We start from the raw sequence: 13,394 nt of genomic DNA on the forward strand, positions 1-13,394 counted from the left end.
CCACAACCTCTGCTTCCCAGGCTCAAGTGATTTTTCCTGCCTCAGCCTCCCAAGTAGCTGGAATTACAGGCACACGCCACTACCACCTAGCTAATTTTTATATTTCAAGTAGACAGGGTTTCACCATGTTGGCCAGGCTGGTCTTGAACTCCTGACCTCAAATGATCCACCTGCCTTGGCCTCCCAAAGTGCTGGGATTACAGGCATGAGCCACCATGACTGGCCGGTTCTTCCTCTTTTTAAAAACAAATTCTACTGTGGGTGTGGTAGCTCACACCTGTAATCCCAGCATTTTGGGAGGCTGAAGTGGGAGGATCACTTGATGCCAGGAGTCTGAGATCAGCCTGGGCAACACAGTGAGACTCCATCTCTATAAAAAATTTTTCTTTTTTTAAAATTAGCTGGGCATAGTGGCATGTGCCTGTAGTCCCGGCTACCTAGGAGGCTGAGGTGGGAGGATCACCTGAGCCCAGGAGGTTGAGGCTGCAGTGAGTTGTGACTGTACCACTGCACTTCAGCCTGGGCAACAGAGCAAGACCTTGCCTTAAAAAACAAACAAACAAAAACACTAAACTAAAATTATGAAGTATTTCAACCACTAAAAAATGTAAGTAATATTCTAAACTTCACATAGCCACCAACTATTTCAAGAAAAAAGATAAATCATTGATATTCTTTGTGAACAACTCCCAGGTCTCATTTCTCTTCCATTCCCAGAGGTAACCACTCTCTCAAATTTGGTATTCATCATTCCTTTGCTTTTCATTATATCTTTTACTACATGTTTGTAGCCAAAGACAATATATATAAACACTGTGCTGCTTGTTTCAAACCTTACATAAATAGGTTTTTTTTTTTCTTTGAGACAGGGTCTCACTCTGCTGCTCAGGCTGGAGTGTATTGGCATGATCATGGCTCACAGCAGCTTCAGCCTCTTGGCTCAAGTGATCCTCCCACCTCAGTGTCCCAAGTACCTGGGACCACAGGCATGCGTCATCATGCTCGGCCAATTTTTTCTTTTTGTAGAGATGGGGTTTCGCCATGTTGCTTAGGCTGGTCTTGAACTCCTGGGCTCAAGTGATCTGCCCACCTCAGCCTCCCGAAGTACTAAGATTGAAGTCATTAGCCACTGTGCCCAGCCTAATAGTTTTCAACTACACAATATAAATTGGCTTTTTTTTTTTTTGTCTAACCTTATATTTTTGAGACTTTTTTTCACGTTGTTCATGTAGTTCTGCTTCACTTATTAATTATTTATTCATCCTCCTCCTGATGGGCACCCAGGCTATTGCCAGGAGGTTGCAGAACACATTAGTATGTGCACCTGAGTAGGCTTCTTAGCCCTGTTGCTGGGCCATTAAGAAGACCATTCACTTCAACTGCCCTAAGCATGTCGGCTCCCAAGGTGCCACATCAAGGGTGACATCCAGAAAAAATAACACTTTTTGATGCGAATAGCTTCTGTCTAGAGAACTGCCCTGCCAAACTCCTAATTCTTCCAATTCTAAAGCAAACATGTTTCCTTTGCTTTCCCCTACAAGTTTTACTGTGAAGAAACATTCAAACATCATTGAACCATGGCCCCACCCATGCTGAAGCATACCCCTAAGGTCTTCCCAAAGGCCTTTATTGATACTCTAGCAGGATACACATTTATGATTTCAAGAAAGCACTAGTTTGCCACGGGTAATGAGCCATGAGCCATGGAGGAAAACAGAGATAACAAACAATAAGGGTTCTTAATTTCTCCCCATGAAATGTGACCAAAGCACTAGAATGATTCAGGAAAGAGGTCAGAGCTTACTTTAATCACTTAATCCCCAAAAAAGTGGGCTATAAAAAGCTTTCGTAGAAAGGCAGCATCTGAGATGAAGAGTGACCTTTCTCTGATGGTGACTGTGCTCAGCCGTGTGCTCCCCAACCTCAATTCTTCCAATGAAATCATAGCTGATCAGATAGAGTGGCATGACCAGGTTCCACTGGCTGGGCCTGGTCCTCAGCTCCATCTGTCACCACATATCCTTGTCAAGGACTTCCTGACATTGAGTAAAGTGCCCTTCGAAAAGTTTCCTAAGACATTCTGAAACAAAGGGGAGTTCATCACATGAGGACAGAGAAGTGTGTGCTATGAGAGAGGTGACAGCATGGTGGGACACAAGTGCTTCTGGGCAGCTGGAAAATACAGACCAGCATGAAGAAAAGCTGCCTGGGAAGGCTGGAAAGGGGCCAACAGACCCAGGAGTACTTTAAAAATTAAGATGGTGTCTTGCGCTGTTATCCAGGCTGGAGTGCAGTGGCATGATCTTGGCTCACTGCAACTGCGGCCTTCTAGGTTCAAGCAATCCTCTCGCCTCAGCCTCCTAAGTGGCTGGGACTACAGGTGTGCGCCCCACACCCGGCTAATTTTTGTATTTTTAGTAGAGATGGGTTTCACCATGTTGGCCAGGCTGGTCTTGAACTCCTGACCTCAAGTGATCCTCCTGCCTCAGCCTCCCAAAGTGCTGGGATTACAGGTGTGAGCCACGTGTCTGGCAAGGGGTTCTTTTTTGTGTCTCAAGAGATCCTCCTGCCATGCTTGGGATCCCAGATGCCCGAGTACCTCCTGGTACTCTGACCATAGAATTCCCAGCTCCCAGAACCATGAGGAGAAAATGTCTGTTGTTTAAACTACTTACTCTATGTTACCTTGTTAGAGAAGCCCAAAAGGACAAAGGTTCAAAGAAGATCACTTCTGGGAGGGCACTTTAGAAACTCTAAATTACAAACAGGATAGGCCTAGACTGGAGACACCTTTTTAATCCAAAGTCAACGAAGAACCACCAGTGGAGACATGAAACGCCAGAGGCATCAGAGCTTAGTTTGAATCCCAGCTCTGACCAATAACACCTGTGTCATTTGGTGCTTAATCCCCTAAACTAAGCCTATTTTCTCATCTGTAAAACAGGAATAACCTCCGCTGCCCACTCCACAGGCTTGAAATAAGGATGAGGTAACATCCACCATCCAGCATGGGTTTCCCTTCCCTCCAGCTGTCCTCAGCCCCCACCCCAAAGTACACCCCAACCGTTCCCTCTCCTCTTCGACACCCCACACCTTTGCCTTCGCAAAGACCAGTGAGATATTTCCAATGTCAAATGGATCTGGGTGAAGAGTTGGATCTCTTCCAACCAGAAGGGCTATGGCTGGAGGGTCCAGGTTCCCATCAGCCAGTCCTGGCCCACTTGTCCACTTCCATTTTTGAAATGTAAACTGTGGTTCCCAATCTCTGTGTCTCTTCTTGGAAGGGTGTTCTTCACTGAGAACACCGTTCTCCAAACTGTGACTTCCCTGATTCTCCAGCAATGCTCCTGGCCTCCCACAGCACTCAGGCTTCCTGTCAGCAAGGTGGGGTGACATCCTGAGAGCTTCAGGAGCTGAGCTACAACAATGGCACAGGAGTTTTTCTGAGGAGGGGCTGTGTTCCCTGCTCATGCTTGGCTCCTTTTCTGGCCTCTGGTTAAAGCACAGCAATAGCAAAGGCAGTAATAGGTTTCCTATAGAAGCTGAAGCTGTCTCCTTGGTCTCCGGGGCTTTCCTAGCACAAGACCCACCCTCTTAAACACACACCACCTGCCAAAGGAGAAAAGCAAGAAAGCAGCAGACACGTACTTGGTTTTCCAGAACATTCTGTAGTAAATAGCAACAAAAATAGAGCCCTTTGGAGAAGAGGTTGCCCCTATCCAGCACACAGGAACGCCCCCAGGCATGTCTGACTAATGGGAAAGGCTGGAACCCCTCTAAGGGTAAGGGAGCAAATAAAAATTGATCCTTAGAGGCAGCTTTGAATGACTTAGACTTAAGGATGCAACTGCTCTCATTTCCATTTCCGTGCCCCTAGGACTGGCCGCTGGAAGAAATGGGAACAGGAAAAAAGGCCATGTATTATGAATGATAAGAAGTTTGGGCCAGGCAAGGTCGTTCACGCCTGTAATCCCAGCACTTTGGGAGGCCAAGGCGGGTGGACCACTTGAGCCCAGGAGTTCTATAGCCTGGGCAACATGGCAAAAACCCATCTCTACCAAAAATACAAAAATTAGCTGAGCATCGTTCTGTGCGCCTATAGTCCCAGCTACTCAGGAGGCTGAGGAGGGTGGATGGATTGAGCCCGGGAAATCAAGGCTGCAGTGAGCTGTGATTGCACCATTGCACTTCAGCCTGGGTGACAGAATAAGACCCTCTCTCTGGAAAAAAAAAGAAAGAAAGAAAAAAAAAGGGAAGAATTTTTAAAGCATCAATTTGCCCTGAGTCCTACCCCAGTTATCCTGAGTCCTACCCCAGTTATCCTCAAAGATCAGTTCAGCTTAACTCAACCCAGGCCCTGGTGAGCCCAGCAAGACCAATAATCGAGCAGAGCAAGAGACAGCAGTGGCCAGAATTTATTGAACGCTTGGGTCCATTTATTGTGTAGAAGGCACTATGTTAAGAATTTTACACATGTTCGCTAATTCTATCCTCCCAATTATCCTATGAGGTGGACACTATTATCGAGCCCATTTTATAGATAAGGAAACTGAGGCATGGGAGATTCTGTCACTTGTTCTAAGTTATACAGCAGGTAAATGGAGTCTGGAGTCACCCCTTAAGCCACCTGAGCCCAGCTGCCTGCTTTCCCCACCACTCTGTGCGCTGCATTGGTTGTGTTGGGGGTGAGGGTAGGAGCAAAATTCTTTCCTGGCAGAGCAGGGGCTTCATGTCTCACCCCTAGGAAGCTCCCAAGTTCTTGGGTGTTTTACCTTAGCCCAGCCACTAACCTCTGGGGTTTGTTTAAAAATAACCTGATTTTTTTAGAATCTCAAGGACAATGAGAGATGTTTTCTATTTTCTCTGCATATGGCTCTCCTGGGGAGGTTGGTCTGTTGTCATCCCTCTCTATTGGTGCGTAAGCCTCTCCCTCGAGTCTCTGATCAACTCACTGTGGTGAGGCCCAGGCAGTTTTTATACAACCTCCTCAGGTGACTCTAATGTGTGACCTGGTTGAGAACCACAGGATGGGATGAGGAGGGGCCAGGATAAACCCTCCCTGGACAGCTGCAGGCCCTTTGGCTAAACCTGCCCTTCAGGCCTGCTCCAGCAAGGGCCATACCTCTTTCACATTCTTGTTGATGCTCTCGTCAGCCTATCAATATAAAACACCTAAAATACTACCTTGCTGCAACCTACAGCTTCCCAGATCTTCAGAGTATATAAGCAATGTAATATTACTAAAAATATGGAAAAGAATATCCTCTATAATTCCACAACCCAATACAATTATTGTCATTTTTATCCAGTCATTTTCAGTGCATCTCCAGGTGTGGTTGGAGGTTACGAACCACTGCCTTCAACCCTTTAAAGGTGATGTTCCTCCAAGGGGCCCTGGTATCAGGCTGGGCCATCTGAGGCCAGCAGGGGTGAGGAGAAGAGGCAGTATCCACCCCGACTTCCTGCATCTCCCTCTGATCCAATCAGGAAGAGGCACAGACTCAGGGCCTGGCTTCCAGGGAACCGAATGAAAGAGTCTTAAGATGTTGCGAAGCAACAACCACAAAAATGTGTCCCCACTGTCAACACCACTGAGGCACTGGCCTGGGATGGTGATTTGTTCAGGCAGGCTGAGCCCTGTGGATCTAACTCCAGCATAACTGCTGCATGGGAACATCAGAGTGACTCCGATTCCAGCAGGCAAGCCATAAATTACATGGAATAAGTGATCACAATCATGCCCAGAATGAAACGGTCCCTGCTACTCACTCTGAAGAGACCAACTCCCACTTGGGAGTGGGAACCTTCCAGGAGGAGGATTCCCGTTAACATAATGATCTCCCACCAGTGAGGATGACAAGGGAGCCCAGCCGAAGGTAATCGGCTTAAAAGAAACCCTGAAAGGAAGTGGAGGTGTTTTCGTTCCCAGCAGGTGTCAGACTGGCGTTCAGCCTCCTTCCTGGACTCTCCCGGTAGACCAAGGCGTTACGTTACAAATCTATAGTCCCAGCTACTCGGGAGGCTGAGGCAGGAGAATGGCGTGAACCCTAAAGGCGGAGCTTGCAGTGAGCTGAGATCCGGCCACTGGACTCCAATTTGGGCAATAGAGCAAGACTCCGTCTCAAAAAAAAAAAAAAAAAAAGAAATCCCTCCCTAGAAGGGGCCAGGACCCTTGGAGGGAGGCGAAACAGGGCCATTTGAGAACTACAACCTACAGAAACAAGCCAGTCAACTGCCCCTGCTATTGACTGCATGGGGCCTGGGAGCCCTGGGCTATGACCCTGGTCCATCACCACTCCAGCTAGGAGGCAGGTTGGGTCCCAGCTCCTCGCTCCTGCTTCAGTATCTTGGACCCTACTTACTAAAGGGCAGGCCTTTCAGACCAATAGTACCTGTCCCAGGAATGACAGGTCTAATAGAGTAGGCCTGGACAAGGCCTGGCCCAACAGAATGCACCTGAAAAGTGAGAAGGAAAGGTGTGGTGCTTAGCCATTCCTGGAACACCATTTTTTTTTGAGACAGAGTCTTGCTCTGTCTTACCCAGACTAGAGTGCAGTGGCACAATCTCAGCTCACTGTAGCCTCCACCTCCTGGGTTCAAGCGATTCTCCTGCCTTAGCTGGGAGGCAGCTGGGACTACAGGTGTGCACCACCACACCCAGCTAATTTTGTATTTTTAGTCGAGATGGTGTTTCACCATGTTGGCCAGGCTAGTCTTGAACTCCTGACCTCAGGTGATCCACCCGCCTCGGCCTCCCAAAATGCTGGAATTACAGGCGTGAGCCATCATGCTTGGTCTCAATGATATTCTTACGACCAGATAGGACCAGAGTCAAAAGGAGACCTGGGGCAGAAGTCAAAGGAATAAAAGGGCAGAAACTCTGAAGGAAGGGAGTAGGGAAAGGTTGTATAAAGGAATTGAGACTCATTGACTCAAACAATAAAACAATTTAACCATCTTAACTAGGGACTGTAACAAGCAGGGCAGCTGCATGATGTGACCCACACAAGAAGAAATGGTATAATGGGAAGAATGTAGGTTAAATTAGTGTAATCATTTCATAAAGCTTCTTTTCTTCAGGAGACCCATGAGAAACTGGATCAGGGTCATGCAGTCTTTTTTGAGTCAAGTCTTTTGAGTCAGTCTGCCTATATTATCTGTCGCATTAAGAGAGAAGTAGTAGGAGGCAAGAAAGTTGTAACACTACTAAAATAAGAGTGGCACATATTTTACAAATATAATGTTTAGAATGGGAAGAGTCTTTGACAGTTTCATTTGGCTGAAGAGGTGAAATGAATTCTCAATGTCTCCAATCTTATTTTTGGCAGAACTACAATAGCTGGAATTCTGGCCACTTGGCTCCTCGTTTAGATTTTAAATAGTGGAAGACCCCACCAACTTTTCTAAGTGTCTCAAGGGTCCTTTTTATCACAGATGGTGTTCCCTGAGAGCTTCAACAGCCTGGAATGGTGTAAATTTGGGTCAGAAAAGTTCAAAGTCCTTCTCAGGCTTATGATTCAATGAAGACAGTTATGAAGACATTCAAGAAAACATGGAACACATTCGAGAAAACAACTGAAAAAGTACCATTGATCAAAGAAAATAAAACTTTACATTTAAAAACAATTTATAGTTTAAGAAGCTTTCAGAGTTTTCTTTCCTTGTTGCAAATATATTTTATCTACTTGTCTACTTACATGAGTGATACATCATATCTTAATCAGACAATAGGTGACAAGAAACAGCAAGGGAATAAATTCCTTGGCTGACACAAATCAGGATCCAAAACAATCTCAGATTGAAATAGGCCAATTTTAAAAAGACAAAATGTAATGGGGGCAGATGGTAATTCCTGCACTGGGGGCCAACAGTCCCATCACACAAGGATGGAAGTATTAGGATGGTCCTGTAAAATAATAATAATCATAAACGACATGGAGAGGTGATTTGAAACATATATTGGTAGGAATCAGTTATTCCTAACAATTGGGTTTGATTGATAAGAGAATTCCTTTTTTGTTTGTTTTTTGAGATGAAGTCTTGCTCTGTCACCAGGCTGGAGTACAGTGGCGTGATCCCAGCTCTCTGCAACCTCCACCTCCCGGGTTCAAGCGATTATCCTGCCTCAGCCTCCCAAGTAGCTAGGACTACAGGCGTGTGCCACCGTGCCCGGCTAATTTTTGTATTTTTAGTAGAGACGAGGTTTCACCATGTTGGCCAGGATGGTCTCAATCTCTTGACCTCGTGATCTGCCTGCCTCAGCCTCCCGAAGTGTTGGGATTACAGGCGTGAGCCACTGTGACTGGCCTTTTGTTTTGAGACGGAGTCTCACTCTGTTGCCCAGGCTGGAGCGCAGTGGCATGATCTCAACTCACTGCAACCTATGCCTCCTAGGTTCAAGAGATTCTTCTGCCTCAGCCTCCCAAGAAGCTGAGATTACAGGTGCCCGCCACCATGCCCAGCTAATTTTTTTGTATTTTTAGTAGAGACAGGGTTTCACCTGTTGGCCAGGCTGGTTTTGAACTCCTGACCTCAAGTAATCCACCCACCTCAGCCTCCCAAAGTGCTAGGACTTTAGGCATGAGCCACTGTGCCCAGACAAGAATTCCTTTTGAGGTAACACAGTAATTGCTAGGGTTGGGCTGACTTCTAGAAAGATCCACCAGCAAGAAGGACCAAAATATTTCAGGCAACTAAACTGGCTATTAAGGATTCCATCAGCTTCTACAGTATACTTGTCCCTGAGTGGTTGAGTGGTAAGGCATCAGTTAATGGCCCACACACTCCTCACAGCTGGTGGCCCAGACTACATTTTTTTTTCCCCCCAAGACAGTCTTACTCTGTCACCCAGGCTAGAGTGCAATGGCATGATCTCAGCTCACTGCAACCTCCACCTCCCGGGTTCAAATGATTCTCCTGCCTCAGTCTCCCGAGTAGTTGGGATTACAGGCATGCGCCACTACGGCAAGCTAACTTTTGTATTCTTAGTAGAGATGGGATTTCACCATGTTGGCCAGGCTGGTCTCGAACTCATGACCTTGTGATCCGCCCACCTCGGCCTCCCAAAATGCTGGGATTACAGGTGTGAGCCGCTATGCCCGGCCAGACTACATTTTTCAATGGGTTGACACTGACAGAGCACAGCATGGTAGGCCAATGCACGATGAACTATGGTTGGATATAAGGACTGTTCTTGCTTCTCTTCTGGTTTCTAACAAAAACCAGAAAACAAGAATCACTGCCGGCCGGGCGCGGTGGCTCAAGCCTGTAATCCCAGCACTTTGGGAGGCCGAGACGGGCGAATCACGAGGTCAGGAGATCGAGACCATCCTGGCTAACACGGTGAAACCCCGTCTCTACTAAAAATACAAAAACTAGCTGGGCGAGGTGGCGGGCGCCTGTAGTCCCAGCTCCTCGGGAGGCTGAGGCAGGAGAATGGCGTAAACCCGGGAGGCGGAGCTTGCAGTGAGCTGAGATCTGGCCACTGCACTCCAGTCCGGGCGACAGAGCGAGACTCCGCCTAAAAAAAAAAAAAAAAAAAAAAAAGAATCACTGCCTTTTCAGCAACTGTTAATATAATCATGTGTTTTTCTCTTTTAATTTGTTGGTTTAATGAATTATGGTACCATCTTTGCATTCCTGGAACCCACCTGGTCACACTGTATTATTCTTCTCATAAATGCTGCATTCTATTAGGTAATGTTATAAAGAATTTTAAAAATCAATATTCATAATTGAGATTGGTGTTTCTTGTTCTTATTTATCTGTTTTTGACATTAAGGTTGTGCTGACTATGTGAAAAAGTACAGCTTTCTCTTTTGTTCTGTGCTTTACAATAATTTAAATAACATTGGATTTTTTGTTGTTGATAAAATATAAAACAGGACCATGAAACCATCTGGCCCTAGTTTTTTTTTGTTTTTTTTTTTGTTGTTGTTTTTTGTTTGTTTGTTTTTTTGAGACGGACTCTCACTCTGTCACCCAGGCTGGAGTGCAGTGGTGCGATATCAGCTCACTGCAACCTCCGCCTCCCGGGTTCAAGCAATTCTGCCTCAGCCTCCGGAGTAGCTGGGACTACAGGCACACGTCACCAAGCTCGGTTAATTTTTGTTATTTTTTTACAGATGGGGTTTCACCATATTGGCCAGGCTGGTCTCGAACACCTGGCCTCAAGTGATCCACCTGCCTTGGCCTCCCACAGTGCTGGGATTACATGTGTGAGCCACCACACCTGGCCGGCCCTAGTACTTTCTAAAAGTTGCACCTTTAATCGTGTTTCCAATGTTTCCTTGCTAATTAGACTAAGTTTTTTGCTTCTTCTTGGGTCCATTTTTTTTTTTTTTGTGTGATTTACAAATTTGTGGTCAAATATGCATATACATAAAATCTACCATTTTAACAATTTTTAAGTGTATAATTCAGTGGCATTAAGTATATTCATAATGTTGCGCAACCACCACCACCATCCATGTCTAGGACTTTTTTGGGGATTAAATTCCTCACGTTCTTCTTGCCTTACTGTGGTGGCTAGAACTTCCAGCACTGTAGTGAATGAGCAGACATTCCTGTCTTGTTCCTTATCACAGCAGGAAAACATTCAGTCTCTCACCATCAAATATGATGTTAGCTCTTGGTTTTTTTTAGATGTTCTTTATCACGTTGAGAAAGTTTTCCTCAATTTCTGGTTTTCTGAGAGTTCTTTTCCCAAATGGATGTTTGGTTTTGTCAAATTCTTTTTCTGTACCTGTTAATATGATCAGATGATTTTTCTTATTTAGCTCGTTATGGACTAAATGCTTGTTTCTCCCTAAAATTGATACGTTGAAGCACTAACTTGCAACGTGTTGGTATTTGGAGATGGGGTCCTTTGGAAGGTAATTAGGTTTGGATATGGAAATGAGGGTAGGGCCCTGATAAGATTAGTGTCCCTATAAGGAGAGGAAGAGAGACTAGAGACCCCTCTCTCTGCCACACAGAGAGAAGTCAGCCATCTACAAACCAGGAAGAGAGCACTCACCAGGAACTGAATCTGTAGGCACCTTGATCTTAGAGTTCCCATCCTACAAAACTGTGAAAAATAAGTGTCTGTTGTTTAAGCCACTCAATATGTGGTATTTTGTTATAGCAGCCTGAGCTAAGGCACTTGTTGATATGGTAGATTACACTGATGTTGACCCAGTCTTACATAATACTTGGAATAAATTTCACTTGATCATGGTTTCTAATTCTTACACATTGCTCAATCAATTGGCTAAAAGCAGACTAGGTAGAGCTGCTACGTAATTCACCCACGTACCCTAAATTATTGGCTTACAACAAGGAAATATGTAACAGCCCACTCTCACTAGAAACAAACTGACTGGCCTGCTGAGAAAGAATTTTCAGTGTCCTGACAAGTTCCTGGCTTAATTTATTTTGTGAAACCTAAGTCATTACAACTTAAAAGAAAGAAAAGAAAAAGAAGACAACTACTAAGAGGGCCTCAGGGAATTCACCAATAGACGCACTGGCTTCTGAGCAGAGGCCCAGGTGGGCAGCTCAGTGGCTTTGAGAGCTCCTTTCCTCTTTGGCTTCTTCATTTCACAGCACTACCAGGGTGTGGATGTGGAGAATCACCCATGCAAGCCTCACAACATGCTGATTACTGGCCTGGAAACCAGTAATCCTCCAACGCATTTTATTCAGGAAAGATACAGGTATTTAGTGAGGATTTTTAAACGCTGACACCCAGCTGTGCCACAATATTATAATGTCTCGTCTAGAGTGGTTAGGACCTACTAAATATATGTTTTCAGGGAGTTTTACTAGCACATAATCTGGGTTATAAAGCACTCAGCTGTGTAGTTAGACTTACTTTTAAGTGCAGACTGCTAAGGCAACAGGATACAATATGGACAAATCACGGTGGTGGCAGATGGTGGATGGCTTGCTGATTGAACACTCAGGGGTTGGCAGGGCCTCTGGGCCCAAACTCCCACCAAGCCTACGTAGAGTTGAGGAGAGAAGCAGGCAGCAAACAGGACCTGCCTTCACTGCCACTGAGAACCACTATAAATAAGGTGGGCCTTTACAGAGGCAGGAGGAAAAGACATTGCACTTCTGCATAGGCAGTGAGGGGCAGGACAGAGCAGCCAAGAGATTCAGGATGAACTCTTACCTAGATTCTTTAACAGCAGCCTAAAAGCCTCTCCTAAGATGACTGAGTTAGCTTTGGGGGCCCATCCCCAAAGTTCTGAGGCTTGTTCTCCTCAATTACAGCGTGTCTGACCTGCCACACCAATCTTCCATTATCCCTCTCATCTGAGGGGCTGGGGCTGCCTCTCTTTCCTCCAAAGAGCATCTCCTAGGGACACCTACCTACCTTTGCTAGAAACATGAGTCACTGTGGCGCATGCCTAATTGGCATCCTTATCACAGTAAGTTAACACTTAAGACTTCCATATTATTGACCCAATAATTTTTCATGTGTTGTCTCATAGACAAGCCACACGACAATTCACAGCATACATTTGCCTTCCCATATTTGAGACATTTCTTTCCTGCTAGTAAAATTGTCTCTAGTTTGAATCATGGCATTTAGAATATCAATATTTCATGGTATTCTACAAAGAGCAGCACAACTTCCAGATGTCTAACCACTGTCTTGGCCCAATGCTCAATGGACAGTGTTGTCCTGCCCTGCATGGAAGGTTCTGAAACCTCAGGGGGAAACACCAAGAGCAGTGACAGGTTCTCTGTCTTGCTGCTCTGAAAAATCCCAAGCCCAGGCCATACCCCAGACCAACTAAACCACAGCCTCTAGGTGTGGGCCTGGGCATCAGTATTTAAGGCTCTAAAGGGGGTCACATGCGCAGTCAACACTGAGAACCACTGACTTCTGTGCCTCTGAGGACAGTTGACTCAGGTGGGGAGATGGTCTTCATGATAATAACAACTCCCATCCGTTGAGCTCTTTCTACGTCCTTAATTACACTGTTCTAAGCACTCTGCATGGATTACCTCATATAATCCTCACCACATATCCTTGAGGTAAGTGCTGTTGTGCTGATTTTACAGACAGGAAATGAAGGCTTAAGGAGGCTAATAACTTGGGCAGGGTTGAAAAGATGGTAAATGTGATTCATTGCCTCTACTCTTGGTAAGGAAAAATTGTGAGAGACTTTAAAATGGATGACAAATTCATAGAGACAGAAAGTGGAATGGTGGCTGGCAAGGGCTGGGTGGGAAGGAGAAAAGGGGAGTTAGTGTTTAATGGGTACAAAGTTACAGTTTGGGAAGATGAAAAAAGATCTGGAAATGGATGGTGGTGATGATCACACAACTGTGTGAATGCAATTACTGCCACTGGATTGAACAGTTGAAAATAATTACAATGGGGCTGGGCGCGGTGGCTC

At 45.5% G+C, this 13,394-nt stretch overlaps 1 protein-coding gene across 3 annotated transcripts in view; it reads right to left on the bottom strand.

The window, feature by feature from the left end:
* The window catches only part of ANKRD6 (ankyrin repeat domain 6), a 215,185-nt gene that overhangs the window by 44,937 nt on the left and 156,854 nt on the right, over positions 1 to 13,394 (bottom strand). The window lies entirely within an intron of this gene.

The sequence above is a fragment of the Rhinopithecus roxellana genome, chromosome 4 (assembly GCF_007565055.1).
Source record: "Rhinopithecus roxellana isolate Shanxi Qingling chromosome 4, ASM756505v1, whole genome shotgun sequence".
NCBI classification, from domain to species: Eukaryota; Metazoa; Chordata; class Mammalia; order Primates; family Cercopithecidae; genus Rhinopithecus; species Rhinopithecus roxellana.